This window comes from Lathamus discolor, chromosome 1 (genome assembly GCF_037157495.1).
Source record: "Lathamus discolor isolate bLatDis1 chromosome 1, bLatDis1.hap1, whole genome shotgun sequence".
Taxonomy (NCBI): Eukaryota; Metazoa; Chordata; class Aves; order Psittaciformes; family Psittacidae; genus Lathamus; species Lathamus discolor.
The window spans coordinates 105,341,716-105,369,477 of NC_088884.1; the positions used below are offsets into that span (position 1 = coordinate 105,341,716).

Below are 27,762 nucleotides of genomic sequence, written 5' to 3' on the forward strand. Positions count from 1 at the left end.
CCCAGCACACTGGGCCATGCAGCACAGCATTACCCAGCACTGTTCACAGCACACTGCCTGAAGTGACTTGACTTGCCATGTCCATTGCAACACCTGTTTTGCCCTCACCCTTGCACAATGCCAAGCTGGATGGGGCTTTGAGCAACCTGGACTAGTGGAAGGTGTCCCAGCCCATGGCAGGGGGCTGGAACTGGATGAGCTTTAAGGTCCCTTCCAAGCCAAACCATTCTGTGATTCTATGATTGTGAAAGCAAACTTAGCTTTAGTCTGCAGAAGAAGCATCCTCTGCTGGAAGCCAGCTCTTTGCTTCAAATTTCCTGGCCTCTCTACCCAATTAAGTAACAATGGTCGATTTCAAACATTTCAGTGTCGTTCCTGTTGCTGCCCTATGATTATGATCTATCAAGTTATTTGGTGTGATTATTTCATAACACAGCTATAGATGGGTAGTTAGCATAAGCAAGCCTAAAAGGTTGCAACTGTGACTACAGCAGGGTAATGCTCTGACTAGTAATCTCCAGCAATATTTTGAAGCTACAGAACTGCTGTTCTACAATTTAAGCAGAAAATATTTTTGTCCAGAGATCTTACTCTCATGTTCGTTAGGGGTTTTAAATCTTATTGGTAAACACTGCATAAAGAAAACAAGTTTTAGTGATTTTACTGAACTGCCACTATTATATATCCCATCATGTGTCCTAGAAAACCTGACATTACAGTAGCAGGACAACAACAAAGTTAATACAAGCTATCATTATAACAGAATGAAGGAAACGGCTGTTCTCTTATATTTTTTATTTTAAGAGAGTGAGATTTTTAAAATTTTTATTTTAAGAGTGGACTTTTATACTACTTAAGCAACCAAAGCTCTAGAGAAGTACAGTTACTGCAGGAGGTGATGTAGTCTGTCTTGCAGTTACTGCAGCATGCACAGGGCAAGAACAAGTGCTATTTGAGGCATCTGGGGGGGGTGATGAGAGGTTATTAAGATTTTAGAAGTTATGTAACATGCCAGGAACAATGACAGAGAAATTACACAAGAAATAGGGTTGATTGGGTAAAATGCAGTCAGTACACAGCATACATTTTTCTAGCAAAAAATCCATTGCATTTGACATTTTTTCATCCCACTTTGTTAACACATTACTCCAATTTGTTTCAGTTAAAGAACAAGTACTGTCATTTAGTTCTCAGAAATTCCACAAACAGGAGTATAAAGGAGATTCTTTCTTTACCTAAGGAAAGGTTCAAGACTACCCCTTAGCTTAGTTTTCCAAACGAGAAGTAAATTCACCTCTCTGTGGTGCTTACCACCACATGTACTGTTTGCCTGGCAATGAGCATCAAAACATTAATCTGACATGGGAGAATGAGCTGGCAGTTTTACTAGGATGTGATTAGCCTCTTTAAAGATTTTTCTATCTTTCTCTCCTGCCACACATCTCACTTAATGGTTGAGTGCCTTTTGTGCTCCAGAGAAACTTTTTTCCCCTCAAGAATGAATCAATCTTGGCTTGAGCAGCCACTAGAAAAAACTCCCTTTTTTGTTCCACAACAGAAAGCAAGCTAAGCTGTAACACTACAAAAAAAACTAAGTTTGCTCAAAACCAGCAGCTAGATACAGGCATACTGCATGCCTATAGTTTTCATTCCAGTAGCAGGGGCAAGAGAGAAGAGTGACCATTTCCTAACCATGTCTCAGATAATGTTTGAAATTATTAAAAGCTTTTTCACTTTCTGAATCAGTTTCTCAGCACCAACCTCTACCTTCCAGCTGAAAGTAAATCTTGACACATTCTTTTCCCACCTCTAAATTCTGCCTGCTATTTTAAAGTTTCAGACAGATCCTGGATTAGTATGAAGCAGCTTTTCTTTCTAAAGCTGATTTTCTGTGGTATCTAGAGAAGCTTTAACACCTATTTTATCCAGCCTCCCCTGCCTCCTCCCTAATGAATGAGCTTATTCAATTATATGTCACCAGCCTCTGTGAGAAACACTGCTTCTCGGCAGAGGTTTTGCTTTTCTTCCCCAAGTTTGGCACAGCAGGTATAAGGAGCTGGGAGATCATTACAGGGGGCAAGCTAATTCCTGAGTAATGCTCTTGAGAGTTACCTCAGACATGAAGGCATGGTGTGCCACACAAGCACTTCCAGCAGGAGTAATTGGGACCCAATTCGGGAGAAGAGAGACAGGTATAATGGGACTGAGCTCAGTTAACAGAACAGGTTGAAGCGTCCAGTGGCCAAAAGAAATTGCAGGAGCTATACAATACGAGGTGCCCTCCTGGGGAACTCATTCTGCAATTGCCATGTTGCTTACAGAAAGGACCCTTGGTATTTTCTGAAGACAAACGAGACATGTACAAATAAATTCGGGGACTGCATTGAGTTTAAGGACTCATGTGCACGAGGTAAGATCATTATTAGATGCATGCATGGAAGTTTTGATAAAATTAGGCTTTGTAATGATCATTCAATTCTGATCAATAGATAATCAGACTGGGCATTACTGAATTACTACAGAAGAAAAAGGCAGCTATGAAAGCTCTGGTAAATAAGAAATTTAGCTAATTATTAAATGAATCTATTTTCCCAAGGGAAAAAAAACCCAATAAAGCACAAAGCACCAGAACACAGAGTACCAACTCTTGCTTTACCGACCTCTTTTGCAAAGGAAATTTACTGACTTTCAGTCATGGAATGCCTAAGCCAAAGCAATGCAATTATTCCCCAAAAGGATGACAGCTGGCAGTAGAAAATTCCAAGTATGGCCTCTCATTTATATAGACAGCTCTCCAGTGACAGTCTTGAGTGACAGAGGTGACACTGTGAAAGAATGCAGCATGAATTATTGAGCAGGTTAAATCAAGTCAATCATTAAATACCAAACTAAATATTTTTCAAGACAAAATTCAGACGGAGGAAAAAAAGGCCCTGAAACGAAGCTTTCTAGTCCATCTGGGTTTCTTTTCTTATTTTGAAAAGGTGGCAACCAGTGGTCACTGCACACAGCTGCCTTACCTCCAAGAATCAAGTGGATACCATTTATATGCTCAATTTGTGGTCTAATTCCCACTGCTGAGGAAAAGGATTAGGATCTAGTCCATGGTGGAAAGAAAAACATTTAGAGTGACCAGAATAGATAATGAAGTGCTTTGGTAGGTCTCATTCTGAATTATGCTTTTACATTGCAAGAGGATTAATTTAGCAGGAAAATAGTCTAAGTCTGTGGAAACACTAACACTGCATACCTGCCGGAAAAAATACAGCCGGGTAATTGGCTTTCAGGGCCGACTGTCAAGACCTGACCCATTGTAACAGCTAACAGATGAATTTAAGTGATAGATAGCACAACACTTAAAGAAGCAAACATCTCCCTGGAGCACAGATGATGGAGCAACAAGTAACTTGTCTGTTTGTCTCCACACCGAAACCCTGAAAGCCTCAGCCAGAACACTGGGCCTAGCCTGGAGCCCTGTGCTGGAAGGTGAATGCAGACCCTGCACAGAGAAAGAAAAGAAAACCAACACAAGTGATCAGAGCACTATAACCCGCAACCTCTCTAAAAGCTGGTTGGTGGAGCAATTAGCTCCAGAATAACCATGTGCTTCAGTGTGTGGCTTGCCACAATTTTCTGAAGATCAACCAGGACTAAAAGAAAAAAGAATAATGCCATGCAAATAATAATCAATAAATAATAAAAAAAAAAAAAAGATTTATCCATTTCTAAGTCCCAGGAAATCCTCAGAGAGGCCTTTAGAGGGGAGGGAGCTTACTCAGATATCTAAGGCAGGTTCACAGCAGACCCTGCTACACCCACCAGCAGGATCCCTGCAGTTATTCCACTATAGCACCAGGAAAATCACCCTTTTACTCTCTGTTAAATGAAGTTACCCTAGCACCCACAGTCAAAAAAACAACAGTAGCTAAAACCATGGTCAGCTAAATCCCAGGTGGAGATCAGACTGTTTCTGACCATCAGAAACAGCAGACATCTTTCAAAGTTTTTCATAAAGGATCATCATCCTTCCTCCTTCCCCAACCCATTTTCTTCAGTATTTTTTATTGGCTCAGCTTATGGTGACAGTGACCCTTGTAACAACTTATTTCTGCTCTTATAAAGTCTACTAAAAGAACAAAGGCTTCTTAAACTGATTGAAAAAAATCAATCAAGAGAAACAATTTTTAAGTATACAAAAACCACCTTTGTTCACTAGGTCCAGTGTGAGCAGAAGAAACAGTAAACAGGCAGAGAGCACAGTCTTAAGAGACTGAATTCTTCAGCTCTGAAGGACTTAAAATACAGGTAAAGGCGAATGTTTATCAGGAATTATTAACATTGTGTTTGACCTGAGAAAAAAGATGATTCAAATCAGTTTGCATGGTTTTGTTTTCTTGTTTATGCCTTGTATGTTGCTTTTAAGATGTGTTGCTTTTAAAATGTAAAGTCTTTTCCAACCCAAACACGTACAACTTTTCCCAGGAAAGATATACATAGCCAAGCATCCTACCAGAGGACAATTCATTTCCAGAACAGTATATCGTAAAAGTTGAAGTTGCTACAGATTTCCTAGGAATTACATATAAAGTGCAACTTTCAGAGCATAAATAAAGAAATGTGACAAAGACATGTAAAGAGGCATACAATTCCACTGAATCAGTTTTCCTTTTCCTGTGCAAATACTGTTGGCTTTCAGCTAGTAGAATATTACAGTAGAGTTTGCCTGTCCTATGTAAGTTATCATCTTGCAGTTTCTTTATTGAAGGAAAAAAATTATAGTTTCACATGGAAAAAAAAGTAGAGCTTATCAAGAAAGAGCTATCTTTCTTTTGCAAATTTTTTTAATGCCTATATTGCTTGTTGCTTTAACTTTTAAACATAGCTTAGCTTTTGTCCATATCGTAAATGTTAAATGAGCATGGCTTAGAAATACTACTGTGCTACAAATACCACATTGATACAAATTAATAGCTCATTTAGCTTTCTGGCATGTAATGTAAGATACTCTACTGGTCTTTGACTGAGGGAGCTGGCGGAGGTCATTGCTAGGCCACTTTCCATCATCTTTGGTAAGTCGTGGGAAACGGGCGAGGTGCCTGAGGATTGGCGGATGGCAAAGGTCACACCAATCTATAAGAAAGGCAAGAAGGAGGACCCGGGTAATTATAGACCGGTCAGCCTTACCTCCATCCCTGGAAAGATGATGGAACAACTTATTCTTGACTCCATCACTAGGCATATCAAGGATGAGGGGGTCATTAAGAACAGCCAACATGGTTTTATGAGGGGGAAGTCATGTATGACCAACCTTATAGCCTTCTATGAGGAAGTGACTAGGTGGAGGGATGATGGTAGAGCGGTAGATGTAGTTTTTCTTGATTTCAGTAAGGCATTTGATACTGTCTCCCACAGCATCCTCATAGATAAGCTAAGGAAGTGTGGGCTTGACGATCAAGTAGTGAGGTGGATCGAGAACTGGTTGAAAGGAAGAAGGCAGAGAGTTGTGGTCAATGGCGCAGAATCTAGCTGGAGGTCTGTGACTAGTGGAGTTCCTCAGGGGTCGGTGCTGGGACCGGTGCTGTTTAATATTTTCATCAATGACCTGGATGAGGGAACTGAGTGCACCCTCAGCAAGTTTGCTGATGACACAAAACTGGGAGGAGTGGCTGACACACCAGAGGACTGTGCTGCCATTCAGCGAGACCTGGACAGGCTGGAGAGTTGGGCGGGGAGAAACTTGATGAAATTTAACAAGGGCAAGTGTAGAGTCTTGCATCTGGGGAAGAACAACCCCATGTACCAGTACAGGTTGGGGGGTGACCTGCTGGAAAGTAGTGAAGGGGAAAGGGACCTGGGGGTCCTGGTGGATAGGAGGATGACCATGAGCCAGCAATGTGCTCTTGTGGCCAAGAAGGCAAATGGCATCTTAGGGTGCATTAGAAAGGGAGTGGTTAGTAGGTCAAGAGAGGTTCTCTTCCCCCTCTACTCAGCCTTGGTGAGGCCGCATCTGGAATATTGCGTCCAGTTCTGGGCCCCTCTCTTCAAGAAGGACAGGGAATTGCTTGAAGGAGTCCAGCGCAGAGCCACAAAGATGATTAAGGGAGTGGAACATCTCCCTTATGAGGAGAGGCTGAGGGAGCTGGGTCTCTTTAGCTTGCAAAAGAGGAGACTGAGGGGTGACCTCATCAATGTTTACAAATATGTAAAGGGTAGGTGTCAGGATGATGGAGCTAGGCTTTTTTCAGTGATATCCAGTGATAGGACAAGGGGCAATGGGTGTAAACTGGAACATAGGAAGTTCCACGTTAACATCAGGAAGAACTTCTTTACTGTAAGAGTGACAGAGCACTGGAACAGGTTGCCCAGGGGGGTTGTGGAGTCTCCTACACTGGAGATATTCAAGGCCCGCCTGGACAAGTTCCTGTGTGATGTACTGTAGGTTACCCTGCTCTTGCAGGGGGGTTGGACTAGATGATCTTTTTAGGTCCCTTCCAACCCTTGGGATTCTGCGATTCTGTGATTCTGTGATTACATTAATTAAGCAGTGATTTTAGGGAGACTGAGGTCATATCTTCTGTGCCATCTGAACAATTAAAACAACTGGAAAACTGATTCGCTGATTCCAAATGACTTCTCAAGCAATACTATTTATGTACAGTAGATTTTTTCCAGGTTTTACTTTCAATTCAGCATATTAGTCTGTTCCATCCTGGGATACTGTTTCTAATTGTAAATCACGTAGTTTCTCATCTTTATAACTGATCTGAATTACAGACATTTATAGCTTCTGCAAGAGAGCTAGCTTTTTTTTAATCAAAGTATTAGTAATGTGTAAAAAAGTATCCTTAAATATTCTTATTATGCAACCTAAATATTGAGCAGAGAATTCTGGCTGTTTAAAAGCTGCCTCAGGAACTGAACTGTTTGATACCTGATGGATACAAACACACAAAACACTGACATGGGTTATAAACACACCGAGTTTGCCATGGAAAGCTGATGCTTTTGGAAAGATGAAGGTGTTCTAAAAACTAGACCTGTGGGCAAAATAGACACCTACATAAATATAGTGATAGGAAAAGGGGTAGTGGGTTTAAACTTAGACAGGAGAAGTTCAGGCTAGATATAAGGAGGAAATTCTTTACTGTGAGGGTGGTGAGGCACTGGAATGGGTTGCTCAAGGAAGTGGTGAATGCCCCATCCCTGGCAGTGCTCAAGGCCAGGCTGGACAGAGCCTTGGGCAATATAGTCTAGGATGTCACGTCCCTGCCCACGGCAGGGGGGTTGAACTATCATATGATTCTATAAATTAAAACATACTCTCACAACTTCAGGTAGAATTTTGGAGAGAAAACATAAATCAAACACTTGTTGTTTTCACCCAGAAGTTACTGCATGGTTCTAAGGCTGAATTTGCCTTAGTGCTTTCTCATGTGCTGGGAAAAAGCAAAAGAATCTGTTGTTTTCCCTTGTGTATTCCTTTCCTATATTCCACCTTCGACATTCAGGACAGGAAAGCCAGCTTGCTACTCCAAGAGGAATTTACAAGGTGCATGATGAAAAGCACATAGTCATAGGTTAACACAGGCTGGAAGAGTCTATACCTAAAAGGTATCCATGCAAAAAAGGTCCACTTCTCTCACCTTTATCCCAGTAGTTTGGCTATAAGTACACTATAGGAGACTATAGCTAAAGTCTTGATGAAGCTGAGCATATAGCTGCTCCCTCCATATCCAAAAGGTCCCAGAAGGACTCGCTCTTGGACTTTACCAAGGACCACAGGGAGGGTGACCTTTTGAATTAAAGACGTGTTTTAAAAATAGCCAGTATTTTTCAAGATTATGCTGTGTTAAAATAGGATTTACTTCAGTGAGAATAAATAAGACTTTTCTAATCTGGATTTTTTGCTCACTTCTAATAACACTGAAGACATTTTACAACATTTTGTAAAGATATATTAAGAGTAAAGGAGTGTTCATGGTTTCCTTACAGTTTTTTGTGGGTTTTCATATTTAAGTACCAAACCATCATTTATACACTTTTCCATAAGACAGTGTGACATGCCTTCTGCAGACCTCTTTGGGGGGTTGGGTTATCTTGCAGAGTGCCAGACTGTCTAGGGTAAAAATGGATTCAGGGTGACTGGAGACCAACATTATTAACTGCACTGTAGCAGCTGCTCTGTCCCACACTGTATTAATATAAATAGTTTAGATTCCATGCTGCTATTTTAATAAATTACAAAAATATAAATGACCATGAAGGTCTTCACGGTCTGCAGGAGAGACCGCAGTAGCCCTACAAAAGCAAAGGACGAACTGCAATTTATTCAAGAGGAGAAACCAAGACAAATTTCACACAGCAGGTGAACACAAACAGAACTCCAGGTTTTCTGGCAAACACAGTACTACTCTGGCTAGCACATTGCTCCCTGCCTGGAGTTATTGTTGAAAAGGGGCCTTTCCTCCAACTAACAAGAAAGAATAGTTCATACCAGTCATCTGCTGTCAACACTCTGGAATCTGCTTTTTTGAAAGAGAGCTCTGAAGTTTTAAGCATTTTTAGATGCACATTTATTTCTGTTGCACATTTATTTTCTTCAAAGTGAAAACCCAGAGCAAAGATGTCAAATCTGTTAGTTCACCAATCTGCAAGTAAAAATGTTTACTTTGGAGCCTAACCAGATGCGGCCCCATTTTCTGGCATGCTCACAGTTACAGAGCATACTGATTACAGCTGGGAGGCTGGGATCATCATGGGAAACCAAGGTACTGATTAGGGCACTGCAAAAAAAGGGAGGGGCTGTCTCAAATTTAGAGTTGCTTGTCACATTATTTTGTCTTGTGGGACAAAACACAGTTCAGCCAAAAGGAAAACAGAAAAGCTTCTGAATCCAATCTCACACTTGAGCCACTGGCTCAAGGCCACTTCAACAGGCTATTTCAAACCTGTTGAAGTTAGAGTAGACAATGAAGGTAATTAATGAGGGTTTTTTACTATTTTTTAAGGCTTTAATTTTACAACTGCTGTGCTGCTACCAACGACTATTATTGACCATGCTCATTACTTTACCTGTGTGCCTCATAAATCTCATAGCTTTCTCCCTTGCTATTCTACCTCCTTACCTATTGCTTTTACTTTTTCTAGCACCTTTCCTCCTTCTACATCCCTTATACAACAGAGAGCTTCAGTATGGTCATTGCATAGCTTAAACAGAAGTTGAGTACTGTTTACTCAGCCAGAAACATTTTCCACATCCACAGTAGGTGAAAGATAATCAAGGAACTACATAACAAGCATCCACTATGCTCCTGGGTGGAAAAAAAGAGTGGTAATTCACTGAAAAGCATAGGAAGAAGGATCCTACAAAATTGTAATCTCCCAAACAATTGCCCAATCTAAAATCCTTAAGGAACACACTTAACTCATCAGTAATAAAAAAAAAGCAGCACATAAATTTCCTGCAGACTCTCAGAGAATGGCATTTGTCCTTATGCAGATGGTTCAAGTCTGACATACTCCACATCTCCTAATTCCCCTCTAAAAACAGGCTGCAGAAAGGAGACATGGGTGAACCCTTCTCTCACTGCTGCAAAAAAACCCTCCACTAATCCCTGTCTTACACGGCTTAACGCACTCAAAGGCTTTCTCTCTTTCACACACAGATGTATAACATCCTAGTACACTTTTGGTTTACTCAGAGAAATAGATCCTCTTCCATTTAGAAAAAAACAGAGGAAATAATTTCCCAATAATCTCACGGTATGAGACTGCGTGTCCTTTGGCTCCTAAGAAAACCCTGAGTGGCTTAGATAAAAAGTCCATCCTCACGTCTGAGTTGCATGAAAGCTGCATTTAAGATTTAATGGCATTCCTCACCAATTTGCTGTATTTCTAATTAAAACATTGGAGTTGCTCCACTTAGAAGCATTTGCTCAACGATATCTCAGAGTGATTGAGATAAGGGAAGTCTCAGCAAGTGACAGCACTAATTTGACTTTTTCTGTTAAATAAAGAACAGTTCATTAAAATCTTTACCAGGTGGCATGCTGTGTGTAGGCCCTAGACAGATTTATCATGGTTTTCATTTTAAAATACTTCTCTGTGAACGCATTTGCTGAGATAAATTATCTTGTTCAATAAAGCATCCTGTTCAAGGCTGCCATTTTAAATGTTACATGAATCAAATAGTGTTGTACAAATGTTAGTATTGATTTTGACAAACAGCATCTCATATTTATGATTAAAAAGCTCTCTTCTTTAGTTTCCTATTCCAGTTCTGGTATTTTTTGCATTTTAAATATACAATTGTTGAGGAAGTACTGAACACACACTGGTTAACTCATTAAATGTAGTTGGACAGATACCCCGAGTGAGGCAGACAGTTGCAGGTGAACTGCTTCTGCACAGGCTCCATAGCAATCCAAGAAGAGACATCTAGACTCAAACGCATATTTTGGATTTGGATGAGGAGTTGATATGAAATGCTGCTTTTATGGAAAAGCAAGATATCAGCCATTCCAAGGCTTTTAACTGAACAGCTGTCCTGGGAAACATCTGTCTAAAGGAAAAGGGATTACGCTGTTATGATTTCCCAATTTACTCAGAAACTCAGTTATTTGAGTATGCACACAGACGCACAAAAGCCAGACAACATTTACCACCTTTTCCAACAAGCACTCAAACGAGAGGTCCATCCTGTGGACAGGTCAGGTGAGACTGGTGCACATAACTCCTAGGATCAACAAAGAGGTTAAACTTTGCACTGCAGAGGCAGAACACCAGGGCCTCAAAATGTCATCCATCCAGGTAGGACCCTTTCACAAATGCTTGCTATTTAGCCTGAAAAACACTTTATTATGTATACTACAAAAAAAAAAAAAAAACAAAACAAAAAAAAAAAAACCAGTCTAACTGAAAAAGCCACTGATCGATGGCCTAAATCTAAAAGACAGACTTGGATTCAAACTCATTTTCTGCCTGTGTCAGCAGAGACATCCAAAGAGGGGCTTGGAGCTATGCAGAATGAAGCAAATTACCATCATTTCTACTGTTACAATCCATTGTTGGAGCCTCAATCAAGAAATGAGACTCCCTGGAATACGCTTAGCAAAACACAACACAAAAAGCTCTCCAGCAGGAGAGCTTCCTTGAATTGCATGATGATAAGTAAACACAAACAGTAGCAAGTTCATTTGAAGCAACAGTATCCAACTATTTTTAGCAGTGTTTGTGCTAGGGCACAAAAGGCTACTTTCCACAAGTCTGAATTAGAAACCCCCATCTCTAAACCACCGCCTTTCCCTCTCATAAGAAGAGTTTGTATCAATGATCACTCCAGCGCAACTTCTCTGTCTCCTCTGCACCCAACCGACCCCCCCCCCCCCCCCCCTTTCTAAAGCAGAAATCAACAGATGAGATATTATTCCACTCCAGGGGATAGATTTTTATTTTGAATCACAGATTTGTACAGCCCTTTAATGACCTCCCTCCTGAGCATAAGAGCAAGGCCTCTGTTCCCATTTATACAAGGACTAGACAAAAGTCTGATCAGAAGAATAAAGGCTAAAGAAAAACGTTTTCTAATACAAATGGCTTTATTGCCTAGGAAAACCAATTCAAGTAGTGAAGATTGCAAATGCTCCTGTCTGATATTTGGTGCACAGTACTCATCACTGAGTTTCAGAGCATTTTAACTGATACATGGATGTTTCTCACCATATATTCAAGACTTAAGATACACCTCTTGCAAAGAGGCCTTTTAAATATGAGTGCCAGACAAAGAAATGGTAGCCACAATCAGCCTTGTGGGATTCTTGTGTCTATTATTAAACTGAGACAGCTACAGCATCTATCCAAAGGGTGAGTAGGACACAGCCTCAGATTTTAGACACTGTCAGGATTTCAGGCTTCTGTCACCCATTATTATATATAGAAAATTGCCCTGGTCCCTGTTATTCTGTGCAAAGACTTGCAGCAAAAAGACAGTTGAATGTAAAACAGAGGATGTCACAGCAATAAGCACCAAGCCCTTTTTTGGCATTTAAACATTTAAAAACTATTAATTACTCTTTTTTCACCAATTCAGTATCAACTCCTGAACTTGCTATTCTTAAAGGAAAAGTATGAGTTCTAAAACTGAACTTCCCTCATTTCCAGAGGGGGCAAAGGTTCCATTTGATTAACCCAAGTTGAATAAAGATGCTGCTGTAGACCTGCTGTATTGAAGCTTCTTGCACTAATCAGTATGGCACCATCTCAGCTTCTTCTCCACTGTGTTCTGTGTAGTTGTTTTAAGCTTTAGCTGTTAAAGAGCAAAAATAATTTTAATGTGCGCTGTTGCTAATAAAGAGTTAAATGTCCTGTAGTCTGGCAAGACTCCTCTCAGCACACTTTTACACTGCCTGATCTATTCTAACAGCCTTGAAATGATTCTCATAAAATCATAGAAGCATAGAGTAGTTTGGGTCAGAAGCGACCTTCAAAGCTCATCTTGTCCAAACCCTCTGCAATGAGCAGGGACATCTTCAACTAGATCCAGTTGCCCAGAACCCTATGCAGCCTGGCCTTGGATGTCTCCAGGGATGGTGCATCCACCACCTCTCTAGGAAACCTCTTCCAATATTGCACCACCCTCATTGTAAAACATTTCTTCCTCACATCCAGCCTGAATCTCCCCTCTTTCAGCTTAACACCATTACTCCCCATCCTACCGCAACAGGCCTTGCTAAAAAGTCTCTTCCCATCTTTCATATAGGCTCCTTTTAAGTACTGAAAGGCCACAATAAGGTCTCCCTGGAGTCTTCTCCAGGCTGAACAATCCCATCTCTCTCAGCCTTTCCTCATAGGAAAGGTGTTCCATCCCTCTTATCATTTTTGATGGAGGCTAGTATTGGTGACTCCACCAAAACCAGCATTCAACAATTAAAAATGATAAAAATCCATCACAACCCAAGACTGCTGGGTTAGTCCACACAGTGTCAGTGCCAAATCTAGGACCATCACCACAGGCATATTTCCCAGCTGTAGCTCAGGACTCCAGCAACTGCGAAGTCTAAGATAAGGCTACACTCAAGCATTCACAAAGGTGCTCCAAATTATGTTACTCCCTGCAGTCAGCTGTTACATGTTTTGCTACCAACATTTTGCCTTCCTCTTCAGCATTGCAAAGAAGTTGTCCCTTTGCTTCAGTGATGACAATGGGAAAAGACAGCCAATATCACAGACTATTCTGCCCACATCTCACAGGCTTTGATGGAGCCATGTGCGGCCAGCCTCTGGGCATTTACTTGGATGAGACCAGCACCATCAGTGAGTGCTGCCCTCAATAGATCTGACCCCGACAGGCTGGAGAGGCTTCTTTTCCCACGTTGCTGACTTCCTGAAAGGGAGTAAGAACAGCTCCAGAAAGCCAGAGTCACTCAATGGAAATACTTCCAGACTGCCAACTGAAGAGTAAAGAGGATTTCCAGAATGCAGTTTGAGGTCATTCAGTTTTTATTTGCTACACAAGCCACTCCGCTTGGCAGAGAAGGAAGAAAGCCTCTTTCCCTAGCAACAAGTCAAGTTGTACACACTGCTTATTCAAGGCTTTTATCCCAGAGGTAATAGACTTAGAGAAGGCTATTCTTAAGCACTAATAGGCTAAAAGAACTCAATTATTTTCATTTAAAGACTAAGGAGGGTCTCTTGTGAGCTATTCACTAGTTACTTCAGGAACCATGCGGCACTTGTACAACATCTAAGTAAATAAAAGGAAGGGAAGGGAAAAAAAAATAGACAGGCACAGACACAGACCTCCTACAGTGCTGAATTTCTCTTTAAACAGGATAAGAGAAAGCTCTTCAAAAAGTCCATTACAGTACATAGAGCAGCGTGCAAGGGTCAAGCTGTAGACAAAAATTATTACCGTGTAACTGCTTATCATCCCTGTTTGGAAATTTTTACAGCAGCATTTAGACTGAGTGTGGGATGGAAAACACTGTAATGCTGGTTTTCTCAGGCCACTCGATATTGACCCGATATCATGATTAGTCTAATGCACAAGAGCTCCCCTCTCACAAGATCAAGAGATTATTTAAGATTACAAGGAACAGGACCACTATTATCAACTTGTCATCTTCACTTTGGGGAAAGAGTCCTTGTGAAAGTTACCCACTTTATCTTCCTCTATGGCAAACCTAAACTTCCTGGACAAGCTTCTAATTACACCTTAAAACGTATAAGGGGGCTGCTAACCATTGGAGGACAAAAAGTTATTTCTGGTGTTTGAAGGCAAAGTTGCCTTCCTGGTGCTACCTGTAACACAATATTTTTGATTGAAGTAGCTTTTATTTTCTACTCATTTCCCCTTTGCCATTTAACATCTGGAACATGCCAATGAATAACAAACATTAGACATGGGTCAGGCTTTGTCTCATTCCTTCTAATTAAACAGATATACCCATAATCAAACTTCTCACTAGATATTCACAACTCATGAAGCAGGTATATGTAGCACATATATGTAGAGCAACATGCATTGAAAATAAACGACTATTACAGCATTGTAGCTATGCATTCAACAGAAGATGTAAACTCCTTACCTTCAGAGTGTAGCTCACAATAATCACCCTCAAAGAAGCTTTACTAAGAAACACAGCATTCAATAGCAACATCTTAAGCACGAAAAGCTAACCACAAGATGAACTCTCTGTTTAAGTAATAAGGCTCATGTTCCAGAACATTTCCTGGAGATTAATGACCAGCTGAAGGAGTTGATAACCAGAAGCAAAGACAAGTGAATTCCCTAGGAAATGTTGCACACAGCCAAGCTTGCTACCCTTACTGGAGCTGGGGAATAAAAAAGAGACCACATTCTATTCACTGCCTCTCTTTAGGCCTCAATTGCTAACATTACTACTACACTTAGACCGTTTCAAAAAATGTGCATTTTATTAAGAAAAAAATAAAAAGCAAATTTAAGTACCTGAAAGACTCTCCTCCAAATGCAAGCCATTGCTGAAACCTCAAGTTCTTCTGTCTGCTAGCCAGCATGTGAGGCAGCTCAGCAGACACTGAATATTTTATGGTTCAGTTTCACAGAACCTTGCTAAAATATAGAAAAATTTCCATATGGGTCATGTGCTTTCTTTAAGCCAATATATTGATTTTTTAATTTTTTTCTTCATTAATGCTTTCTTGTGTTATTTTAATTATCCACTGTATCATCAGTGTTTATCAGCAGCAGCATCAGATGACAAAGCAGTAAACTGCAGTTTTGTGCATTCAACTCATCCCCAAAAGGAGCTTAATTTTTCATAGAGTCAGTGTACCCAACTGAGCACTGAGAATTCATCACTTATGCTTCCACAAGTTTATCTCAAGTTTTATTTGCACATTCAGGTAAGCAATTTTAAGTCAGCAAAAGACAGTCTGACTCCTAATCTAAATGCACAGGCTACTGAGTCAGTCTTTCACAAGTCAGAGTAAACATCTTAAGGAATGAGAAAGCCTTGACTCCTGGTGTGCAGTAGAAATAGAAGCAAACCAAAATTGCCTTATGAAACACAGCAGTCACCTGCTGAAATTTATCTGGCAACATCAGCAGTCACTCCCAGATTGTAATGGCTGAAAAGCATGGTCTTATCTTAGGCTACTTCATCAAAAGTTATCTGACCAGAACAACCACCCACACTGCCTCCACACAGGGCAGCTGGCTGCACAGCATAATGCTTCCCTCACTTTTAAGACTTCTTTCGTTATCATAAGCATTCTGCCATAAGCCTCATCACCACAATCAAGGACATGCATTCTACTCCAGCAAGCTGTATTTTTTACTACAGATGACGGATGGTGACAGCCATCTCTAATTTATTGGGACTGTTATTCTCTTGATCCAAAACTGTTGGGAGCTGTCACCCCTGCTCATTCACCTGTGTTTTAATGACATGGGACAGGGGAGACGCTTTCTGGAAAGTTCATGCAGGAGTTAGTGCTCTGTGGTTTGATGAAATGATTCTGTAGAATTCAATAGGGGATGATATATTCCTTAGAGAAATGTTTCGAGGTCATTAAATGTTTCAGTATTTCAGAGAAATCTCAAGTATATAACAGTAATATTTCTGTTCCACTCTTTCATTTCAAGTGGCACACATTTCCATAAAGGTTATGACGAATTTTAAGTTTGGAATAAACAGTTAATAAATTTGAATGTTAATCTCATTTGTTCCCCGCTGTAAACAGAAACTGTCCCTTGGTTTCACAATCTGATAAAAAACTATAGTAGCAGTGATTGCCTGTACAAGAAGAGCTAACAGTCCTGTGCTGAAAAGTGCTAAGTGCATGTCGTGTTTTAAACACAGCCACACAGCTCATCCACTCACTCCCACCCCCCCACCCCCACCCCCCCGCCTTTTCTCCCTCTTTCTACTCCCGGAGGAATGGAGAGGAGAATCTAAAAGAACGTAACTCCCACAGGTTGAGATAAGAACAGTTTAGTAACTAAGGTATAACACAAATCACTGCTGCTACCACCAATAATAATAATGCTAAAGGAAATAACAAGGGAAGAGAATACAACACCCCAGCACCAGCCAACCAATAACTTGCCCCCCCACCCACCCAACCGAGCACCAACAGATACCTCATCCAACCCTGCAGTCCCTAGCTCTTCTGGGTAATTCTATTACATCCTGGGCATGACGTGCTGTGGTATGGAATAAGGGGTGGATACTGTCCTGGGTTCAGCAGTAGCAGTCATTTTTCTCCTTCTTAGTAGCTGGTGAAGTGCTGTGTTTTGACTTTTGGCCTGGGAACAAGGCTGATAATGCCAATGTTTTTAGTTGCTGCTCAAATGTTTGGTCTGGCCAAGGACTGCTACTGGTGAACCCAGGACAGTGCAACACAGTATTGTTTAAAAATCTCTTGTAGCGATCTTAAAAACCCTATCAAAAATCCAGTAACGTGGAAAAAAAATAAAAACAACAATATATTAACCTCTTAACAGTGTTTGACTTTAAAATTGCTCTTTAAAAAGAGGTAGACACTAGCATCCTACAAGATCATATAAAGCAAACATTCCTGTGGTCTATTATACAATGGTATCAAATAGAGCAAGACAGCATGGTGGTCCTTCTTTATGCCTGGTATTTACATTAAATAATTAACAAGTTAATAAGACTCATCAGCAGAAAGTACTTACATGGCAAGCAGCAAAATTACTTGGTTAAGTACAAAGTATCTTTAGAAGATTTATATTTCAATAGAAGACTCAAGAAAACGGGAAGTGGGGAGGTTCCTACATGAAGCATCTTAACATCCCACAGCCGTGTCCCTTTTACTTCAGGACCACATGAAAGACATCTTTGTGCAATGCTAATTATTCTCTGTACTTGCCTACGTGGGAATATCTGTAGGAACTAAACACAAACCAGCACCTAATATCACAGTGCTAGTATCTATAAAAGTATGCACACGAGAAGAGACCCATTTTCATTTACGGCCTAAGCTAGGACTAGTCAGTCACTCACCTACTGATAAACTTAGCAGGCAAAACCAGAGCATGTGGAAAGTTGCTGCCTGCGCCTGCCTGATGGTAAGTGACTGCATCAATCCCAGTATTATTATGCAATTCCTACGGATGTCATCTCTTAGGAGAACACTTAACATAATGGCCCATTTGCAAACACTTGATAGAGACTATTTCACTCTGTCACCAGCTCCATACAGTGTGCAAGGTCCAATGTATTTTACTGTTACACTCTGCAGTAATAATACACTTCTAGACTTGTAGAAAGGTATGAAAAGATCTGCCATTTTTACTTCCTTATAATTGAAGGTACAGGGCTCTTACTCATATTTTTAAGACAGGGCATCTACTGTCTCCTGTGAGAAATAAGAATTAATACATTATGGTAAGTTTTGTCTTCAGTTTACCCCACGCAAAGCTAATGGTCCCCTCCTGCAGCTAAGTGAAGCACACAATGCTGACCAAAGAAATAACCATCTTACAGAAAAGTTTTCTAGTGAAGAGCTACAAAATTTCAGATGCAGATTCCTGCCAGCTGCACTTACATTCAATTTGCTGATAATTTAGAGAAAATACAAAAGGCATTTTATTAATCCTTAAAATAGTTACAACTTCTCTCACAGGTGCCTGGCATAGAACTGTAAACACAAGCAGCCATGCCACAGCCTTAAGACACCACACATTAGAAGAGGGTATTATCCCGAATCACCAGCTGATACGACTTGTATTCCCTATCTCTGGCACACTTTGCTCAACCCATTAAGAATATACTGAGGGGCAACATCAAGGCATTTATGCAATTCAACCAAGTGCATCCAAGCTCTAAACACACTCAGATCCATGTGTTCTTAAGCAAGTTTATGAAGGCCATTTCCACCATTGTGATCCTAGATAACAAGAGCCAGGCTGCAATGAATAGTTACTGTTTTCATGAAGTCCTTATATGACACACTGCCTCCATTCTCTGCAGCCACAGGGAGCTCAACCCTTTTTATTCCTTACAAAACATACTCCATGGGTTTAAAAGAACATTCTTATTTTAGAAAATAACTTCGTAGTTTCACCAAGGTGAACAGAAAATCTCATTCCTCTGCTCATTTTCACAGGATTGGTTGGGTTGTTCGTGCATGCGAATGCTGAATGCATTAAACTTTTCATTCCTTCTTCTGAAGGAATGTTTCTCTGTTTCCCACTGCAGCAGGCAGGCCTGATGCAAACAACACAAAAATGTAATTCCTGGAAAAGAGGATATTTATTTGTCCATCTCGCTAATGACAGAGCCTAGCATTTGCAATTACTCCTGCCATGACAATCTCAATCTAGGTTAAAAATCAGTGATTCAACTATTATAACACCGATGACATACTTTACCTGGGGTTTTGTTTTTCTAGATATGCAGCTGACAGCTTTGAAAAGGTCTTACCTTAATCAAGATTACCCTTGCATGCCACTTCAGGTCCCTGACAGAGTCAATGGCTTCGTCTTAGACAAAAACCTGACATAGTCAAAAATGTCACACACAAAAATGTGCATCCTATTGTAGACTTAATCCACAGATTAAACTAATGATCATCAGTTCGATTCTTTCTCAATATGCTACAAGCCCCCCACAAAATGAGGTCTGTATATTCTCAAAATATTAAATACAATTGTTTTTCTCTTTCCAAATCCTGTTAAAATATTACCTCTACATGCTTTCACTCACTTTTTGCAGTGCTTTTAACTTAAAAAGTGTTTATTAAATTATTCATACACTAAAACTAACAGTGGATAATTGAAAATATCTGAAAACCATAAACCTAGGCTTTTACTTTTGGGCTACTAAATTTCTGCCCACAGAAGATTGCATAAGCCTTCATATATTTTGCAAGCCACTGAACAGGTAACACTCTCTGAAATTACAGTTCAGAAACTCTCTCTGCTCATTTGGGTACCTGCCACACTAGGTATGGCAGATTATAGTTTACAGCTCTACACCCCTTTCTTCCCACAAGACCCCAACCTCAGTTTTGTTATTTCTAAACATTCCCAACACCCTCCCACCCCCAAGGTTTTTTTGACATTTCATCCTTCCACTCCACTTCATCAATGCAAAGGGGAAAGAATATGAAAGCACAGTGTTACCTGGAATAATACCATGGTGTCAAACACTACTATTCTGTCAAAATACAACCGCATCCTAAGCATCCTTTGCATCAGAATTTCTGATGCAAAATGGGACTTGTCACCAGAGGTGACAAAGGCATTAAAGTTTCTGCCACTAAGGACAAACACAGGCATACACAGAGCACAACTCTCTTCACACTCACCTGAAGCAAGCATTTTTTCAGTGGGCATTCCTCCTTCATTACCAAGTTAATTCAGAAAAAAGTATATACACATGAGCAACAACAAATCTGTTTCTCTCTTTGAAGGGAGAAATGACCAGGCCTGAACACTGGTCACTACAGACTTCTTGAACACATCAAAGTCAGCGTAAAATCTGTACCACCAGCTGTTAAGTGAAACATAGCCCACAATGTGCTCTTAAGCAGCCCTAGGAGACACAGATGCTGTCTCATAACCCAATCATTAAAAGAAATTGCACAATAGCTGTGCTGCATTTCTCACCCAATGCAGGAGAAGGAGCTTGCTAGCACACAGATGAAGAAAGTTAGCTGTCTAAATAATTATCTCTGGCAAGCCAAGAAACTCACACCTGACATTGCTGATTCCCAATCATGTCTCCTGCACCCGAAGCTGCTTCCCTGAGATGCCAACATATTGTCTCCCTGCCCCTTTGCTGGTATGCAGAAAAAGCTGTAATGATGTGTTTTGACATTCTCCTCATTCGTACTTGTGTCTCCACATCATTTAGACAAAAATCATGTCCTTCCTATGACTGTTTTCAAACAAGCATTTGTTTTTCAAACAAGCATTTGCAGAAATCCAAAGAAAACCAGCTATAATTGACTCTCTGCCTGGCATACACTGCTCTCAGGAACATCTCTCAACCATTGCACAATCTTGTTTTTTCATCCCTCCAGCTGTAACTGCTATTGCCTAGCATAATAATAAAAGAAGAAGAAAATAAAAAGGAAGAGTCTTTTAAGATCCTATTCCATTTTCATGACAATGAAAACTTGCCCAGGCACGCATTTCAGTGCCACCTTCTAAATTTAGGAGTCCCATGGAAGTGCTGTAAATGACATTCCTAGCAGGTAACATTAAGGTCTATTCTGAATCATTTAGGCCAGTCAGGAGTCTATAGAGCAATTACTGTTTATTAGTCTATTGCTAACCTTAGTAGGTTTATTGGTTTGCAGGGTTGTTTTGTTTGTTTTGTTGGTTTGGGGGAGTTTTGTTGAGTTGTTTTTTGTTTGGTGGTTTGGGTGGGGGTTTCTTAATATATATATGTAGATAAAGTAGAAAGCCAGGATCTGCTCTTATAGCAGGATTTAAAGCATTCTCACTAACACTGCTTTCACTGTTACAACCTAAATAAGTCTTAAACAAAAAAAGACAACAAAAGAAAAAATGTCACCACCCCAAAGGAAAAAAAAAAAAGAAAAGAAAGCAGCTTTACCAGATATGAAACAAAAATATTTATATACCTTTGGAAAATTTGTGCCACAAAGTTTAAGTCAATTAAACTGAACCAAGAGTCATTAAAGTGATAGAATATGTTATGCATCAGGGGGGTGGGGTGGGAACAAATTTAACTCCTGAACTGCTCCCATATTCATAAGCCCCCAAGTGACACCTCCACTCAGAAACACACAGCTACCATGTCACTGTAATAGCAAAGGTAGAGGTTGCTTTTACATGCTGGACTTCAGGTTCAGCACCTTTGTCAGCACCTGCATTTTCTTTGTATTGTGTGCAGACAATGCTTTTCAGAGTACTTAAATGACTTGTTAGACAAGCTGGATACAAAACTTAAAACATTTTCTATTCCTACCTTGTCCAAGAAATTCTGGTTTTCTTAGAAAGGCCTCAAAGAAGGACATTGGATTCATATGAAAGTAACATGAGCTTGGAGCTTCAAAGTAGGATCACTTACACTTCAGACAGGAAGTCAAAAGACTTGTCTCCAACACTCTATCATTCAAATACTATCTTTAGCATTTTCCTTTCAGACAGTCTTGTGTTAGCTCTTCTCTTAGAGAAGCACAGCTTCTTGCTTCTTCCCCAGCAAAACTCCACCACTCCCCCAAACCCAGCCAGACCCACAGTGAGTCTGAGCTCAGCAACCCTTCCTGTTACCACCTCACTCCTGCTGGGCACACAGTAGCCAAATTGTTGGCTGTCTGTGTGAGCAGCTAATAGGAAAACCTGTCATTCAACCTTTTCGCTGATTACACACGCATTAATGGACTCCACAATATGCAGGAATTCTTTTCTGGAAAACATCTATTATTCACAGCCACCCTACATAAAAAGCTTTCATGCTGTTCCTGAAAGTTTACAACACACTGGGGACCTGTTGGACACAGCTCACAGGATAATGGAGGTGGGGGGGAATGCCTTTAGCTGGTTTCATTCTTCAGCAGCCATTTGTCCCATTGCTGACATTACCACCAATTTGAGAGAAGCCTATGTATTGTCCTAGCATTTCAGAAATGCCTTGGCATTTTACTGTCTGGCTTGTTTAACATTATTATTCTATTGTCAAATGTTAATTTAAAAGAGTCTGCACACTGAAACTTAGAGGGCATTCTGTAAAAATGTCCCTTTGTCCCTGTATCATCCACACAGCATACCTTCATGAGCTCTACTGTGAGCCTAAGGTTTTAAAAACAATAGTGGCTGAAGTCTTTTATGAGAAAGCACTACAAGCCAGATACTGAAGCTAATGCCATTTGCAGATGCACACTGTATCTCACAACTTGAGCCAAGCAGCATAACGCAGGCAAATAATTATCCTCTGAAGAAAACTGAGAATGTGAAGAATGGTGGTTAACAGATTAATGAAAGTCTTACCAGCTCTGGAAGTCCTGTTCTTCTTCCCCACACCTGCAGTGAAATCCTGGTCCTGTTCTCTAGCCACTCATTTAATGTGCTCTTCCCTCAATCTCACATTACATTCTTTGAGCCTACACAACACAGCTAAATTTTCTCATGCAGGCCCTGCTGACACTTCATGCCCCATCCCAAGGTCAAATGCTTACATTCACATCCAAACTCCACAGCACCATGTGCAAGCCCCATACAGCTCTGCATGCACATATTTAACCCCTCTCTGAATTTCCCCCTGCTTGCAACCCTCTTGAAGCTGCCAGATCAAATTCACACTCTCCAACTAGTCAGCTGGACTAGTTCACATCTGAACGGCTAGATCCGCAAAGTATTTTCTCACTGGGATCCCTCTACTGGGCAGCGTCCATCTCATCTTTCCACCAGTACAGCCATTTCAGCAGCAAAGAGATGGCAGGACAGGGGTGATGGAAATCAATCATCCATGCCCTGCAGATGGTCTCAGTCCTGACACATGGATGCTGCTAGAGGAAGCCAAGTGTAAATAGTACTTTAAGGGCCTTTCACCCTTGCCTTTCTCCTCCTACTTCCTCAGCTCTGCCCCTCTCCCAAAGCACAGTGCAATGGGACAGGGAGGAAGAGGAGCAGGAGAACACTGTGGATATTTACATTGGAGAAAGCAATATAAATTAAAACCAAAGTAAAGAAAGGACACTTTCTGGCAGACCCTACCAAAGTCAAATATGCAAGCTTGCTCTTCTCTTCAATGGCAACACTTTATTTTGGATAACAGGGTAAACTGAAAGCTTATGAAGGAATATCTGCTTAGGTACCCACATGAACTCAAGTTTTTTGAAGTAAAAAGGGTCTGGAGAGCATCCTGCATTTCTAAGGTCCTGTAGCATACTGGAGATATACAACTGTTGATCACTGCACTGGATGCAAGTCATATGGCTGCCTTTACAGAGAACAACTGAATTACCATGCACTGCTTTTGAGAGCTGCACTGCATGTCTGATACTTAAACATATTCAGGAAGGAAAGTATTTGAGAAATATTGGAATGTTTTGAGAAAATTATTTTGCTGTAAATACAATGAATATGCATTATTTGACTATTTAAACCCTTTTGACTTCTGAAATCTGGTGCCTTTTAACAGCAGTACTGCTGGTTTTGTAACAAGAGACCCCATGTTACCCAGAAAGATACAGAGACAGCAAACTGAGCAGGACCCCCAGCAATGGAAAAGACATTGAGAGACACAGTTGTAGTACAGACTCCACACACAACACTGCATTTAGTTAGGATAAAATTTCTCCAATAATTCAAAGAACAACAGCTCACATATAAGCTATTATGAACAGTATCATCAGTATATGAACATCAGGATTTTCAGCAGGACACAAACCGTCGAAGTCCCAGTGCCGTCCGTCATCTTCTGAGATACCAAGAAAAGCAGCATTTTAACCTAGCAGACCTTCTTTCTGTTTAATTTAACATTTAATTAGAAATACTACTGTGCTTATGTGTGTCATCTTATCAAAAAAGTGCAAGAATACAGCTGTGTTGGAATGCAAGCCAAGAGTGGGTATGCTGATTTTACTTGGTGGGTTTTTTCATGGCATCTTAATAACTTAATTAGCTTTACTCACAAGGTTAAATACTCTCACATTTAGACAGTAAATCAGCCTTTTGTGCATTCAGGGCAGTAGGTATGTTTTCTTCACTCAGTTAATTGGGTACTTCTTTCCAGTGTAGCAAAGGGACACTGAAATAATCACCATGTTTGCTAGACCAGCTATTAACACTGCAGAGGTTAAAACAAATGCACTTGTTTGTTTTTAAAACTGGATGTAACCTGTTTCTTGCAATCACAAACACATCCACAGGTCTTGTGGGAAACATTACCTAATACCAACAGTCATACTGCATTGGTCTTAAAATCCTGGTTTCACACATGCGTAAAGGCTGAGCTTTCACGCTCCAAAGTCACAAACGCCTTAGAAAATGTAAAGCTCCTGCTTGCACAGGAGAAGAGAAAAGGACCAGGCCTTCTCATTCCAGTGCTCTTTCCAGTGAAGACTGTTTCACAGCTGACAAGAGCCAGGGATAGCACTGATGTTTGCTAGTCTTACTAATTATATTGGCACAAGTGCTTTGTTAGAACTTGGAGCCTATTTTAAGGAAAAAAAGCTCACCATTTCCTCCTTGACATAAGATGTGAATCCTTGTCTGCAACTGCTGAGAACAGCTTGGTTACTCATAAAATGCTAGACTGGTATTCACTAATGGCAATTCACTTATTCACCCTGGTAAAGAGCTAGAGGGTAGAAATTTATTTTATGCATTTCTTCTTACTGTCACATTATAAAATACTGAAGATTCATTTTACTCTGTACCCTCCACCTCAGCTCAGGTTAACCTATTAAAAAATGAAGCAAATAGCCAGAAAACTGAAAGCCAAATACTTCAGTATATCAAAAAGGCTGACACAGAGGCTCTGTAAGCTTTATTTTTCAGCTGTGAATCATACTTCTTTTTCCCAGAAAGTTTTGGCTAAATAAATGACATTATATAAATGCAGAAAGAAAATGAAGAAACACACCTGGAATAGCAATCAAACCAAGGAAACAAAAGGAAAAAGATCTTCTGTTGATCTGAAGTTAGTTAAATGCAACATATATGTTTTACAGCCTGGACTATGAATGAAGTCTAACATTAGACTTCCAGACAAATCTGTGAATTCTCATACTAAACAACATACCTCCAGAAGTCCATTGTTACGCATATCTTGCTGAGCCTCATGCCCATCATAGCAAGATACTTGGGGACAAAAGAGTTTTAATACTGTATGGAATTTAATACCTTCATTTAAAGGGAACAGAGTAGATTTGATGTTCATGAGACTGACCTGGCATTCTCAAGAAGCACAAAGAAGGTTACAGCACAGTAAACTTCACAGCGCTACATCTCCTTTTCTTTCCCAGCACTACTGTACATCTCATCCCAGCTCTACCCATGGCCAACCTCTCTGCTCTTAAACATTTATGTAAGGAATTGTGCAAACAGATTGGTCTCAGTCTATCTTTTTCTTCTTCCTTTTCTGCTAACAGAAGTTGTAACTAATACAAATCATTATAGCACTTCTCATGAGGTGTTTTCTTAATAAGTTCATCTAGGCAATCTTTTCCCTGTTAAAAGGAATTATTTCTGTAACACAATGTTTATATAGCACAAAGTCAGTTTCACTCATGGAAAACTAGATCATTACACTGAATTTAAAAGTATGCAGATGAAAAGGTAATACTGCATTCAATAAAAGATAGCAAGAAAAGCTGAGACTTGCTGTCAGCTTTATTTAACCATAAATCACTTCATGATTAGTAATTACTATTAGAAATAAAAGGTTTTATAATATATTTTATCATATATATTATACACTTATATATAATTATATCTATAAACATATAAATATACAATTAAATATATCATTGCATATGTATTATTTATATATAATTTATAATATGTATTCTAATATAAAATTTATCGAGCAGCAACTTTGTTTGCAGAAAAAGTATCAGAAGAAACACAACATATAAGTAATATGCTAAATACACTTTTAGCTTGCAAAAGCTAAACAGAGTTTCAGTAATTGCTGGTACACAATGGGATAGGTATCACTTTTCAGCCCAGGGAGGAAATCTGGCACCTTAACAATAGGCAGTATGCGGCAAACAGTAACTTTAATAAGAAGTACAGACAGAAGTTTTTAACAATATCCTTTCTCCCCACAGATAATAAACCTCTTCTTGAGGTATGGAACATTATTTTTTGCTTTCAAGTGAGGAAAAAGCAAAGAAGGAACAAGGAAAAACTGCAAGTGTGTCTCATTCTCACTCCAAAACATCTAAATACTTCCATGCCTTTTTCAAGCTGTTCATTTACTTTTTCTTTTTGCATCTTGCTAGAGTATTTGTGCTTTTTAGAATGCATTTTTAAGATACTAAAGCTATGATTAAACAGCAAAAAAAAGGAGTTGATCCCCCCACCAAAGACCAAGTGGGTGGCCTTAGAAGTGGCCTCTATGCTCTTCTCAGCATAAGCACAGAAACACACTAATTACTAATAGATATAGGACTATGGAATGCAGGCTTTTCATTGCTCCCCATCCTTCACACATCCAGCACTATTTCAAGGTTGAAACAGCCATCCCTCCAACGTAAGGACCTCCCATTTTTCCTTTGCTTATGGGAAGAAAGGAAAACTTAAGTTAGAAGCAACAGACCTATGTGTATGGAAACACAAAGGGAAAAGGAGCAGGTAAGTAGTCCTAAAACAGAGCTGACACCTATGGATTAGGTGAAGAAAGCCTATACTGCAGGGCTATCATAAACTAAGATTCTTGTGAGATCCCCCCTGTATTCTGGCAAATCCACACACAGGAGCTTACTAAAGTATCAGCTCATTACTTAAATCACAGACTCATGTCTGTTTTCTATCACCTGCATTACCAAATCATTACACTAATGTTCATGTCAACAGGTTTCCAAAACACATCTCTGTGTCTATGGAGCTCTTCAATTGCTCCTTGTCATTATTCAAGAGTTAAAAGCATTTGCTTTTTCTTGGAGATGCTATGATTACTCACCCAGAGCAGGAGCTCTTTGTGTGTAGCTGCATATGCTTTTAGTGGGTTTTATTCTGCAGCCAAAGCAGTAACAGAGAAAGCTTTTGTTCGCTCAACTTTTGTGCTTGCAAGTCTGCTGAAAAGGATGTCCCTCCAGTAATAGAAGTTAATTTAGCTGCTTCTGCTACCATTCAACCCTTGGCCTCTGTTCTGAGGCTGCCAACACAAATACCACCTGTGATGGCCATTCTCATAAACTTGTTCTGTATGAAGGGATTAGAAATGTCTGGCTCAGCTTGATCAGGGAGACGTGTCAACCCAAAGGCTCTAATAACCAAGACATCAAGGAAGAGGCTTTTTTTGCCCACAGTGTCTATGTTACATAGTGTGTTGTCAACATTTTGATGCATTTGAACTTGCACAGGTTTTAATGTGATGAGCCTGAGCTCACAGAGCATTTATGCAGTCCCGCTGAATGAAGCTGAAAACAGTGGACTTGTACAAAAGCTGCTAAAGAATTGTTGCTAGATTCAGTCCTCAGTTACTACAGCTGCAACATTAAATAAGTCAGCAATATGCAAGGAAATAAGCAAGCGCACCTAGGATTTCATTAAATAGGGATGTTAACTATGGCCTACACAAGACAACACAGCACCAACTGAACTTTTCA

At 40.1% G+C, this 27,762-nt stretch overlaps 1 protein-coding gene and 1 long non-coding RNA gene across 4 annotated transcripts in view; both read right to left on the reverse strand.

Annotated features, from left to right (window-relative positions):
• The window catches only part of ARHGAP24 (Rho GTPase activating protein 24), a 218,446-nt gene that overhangs the window by 141,465 nt on the left and 49,219 nt on the right, over window positions 1-27,762 (reverse strand). The gene's annotated exons all lie outside the window — the stretch shown is intronic.
• On the reverse strand, window positions 326-19,998 carry LOC136019222 (uncharacterized). Its single transcript, XR_010614778.1, has 4 exons — window positions 19,819-19,998; window positions 18,933-19,004; window positions 4,204-4,349; window positions 326-2,825 (listed from the first exon to the last, which is right to left on the reverse strand). It is a non-coding gene; the product is annotated as an uncharacterized LOC136019222 (long non-coding RNA).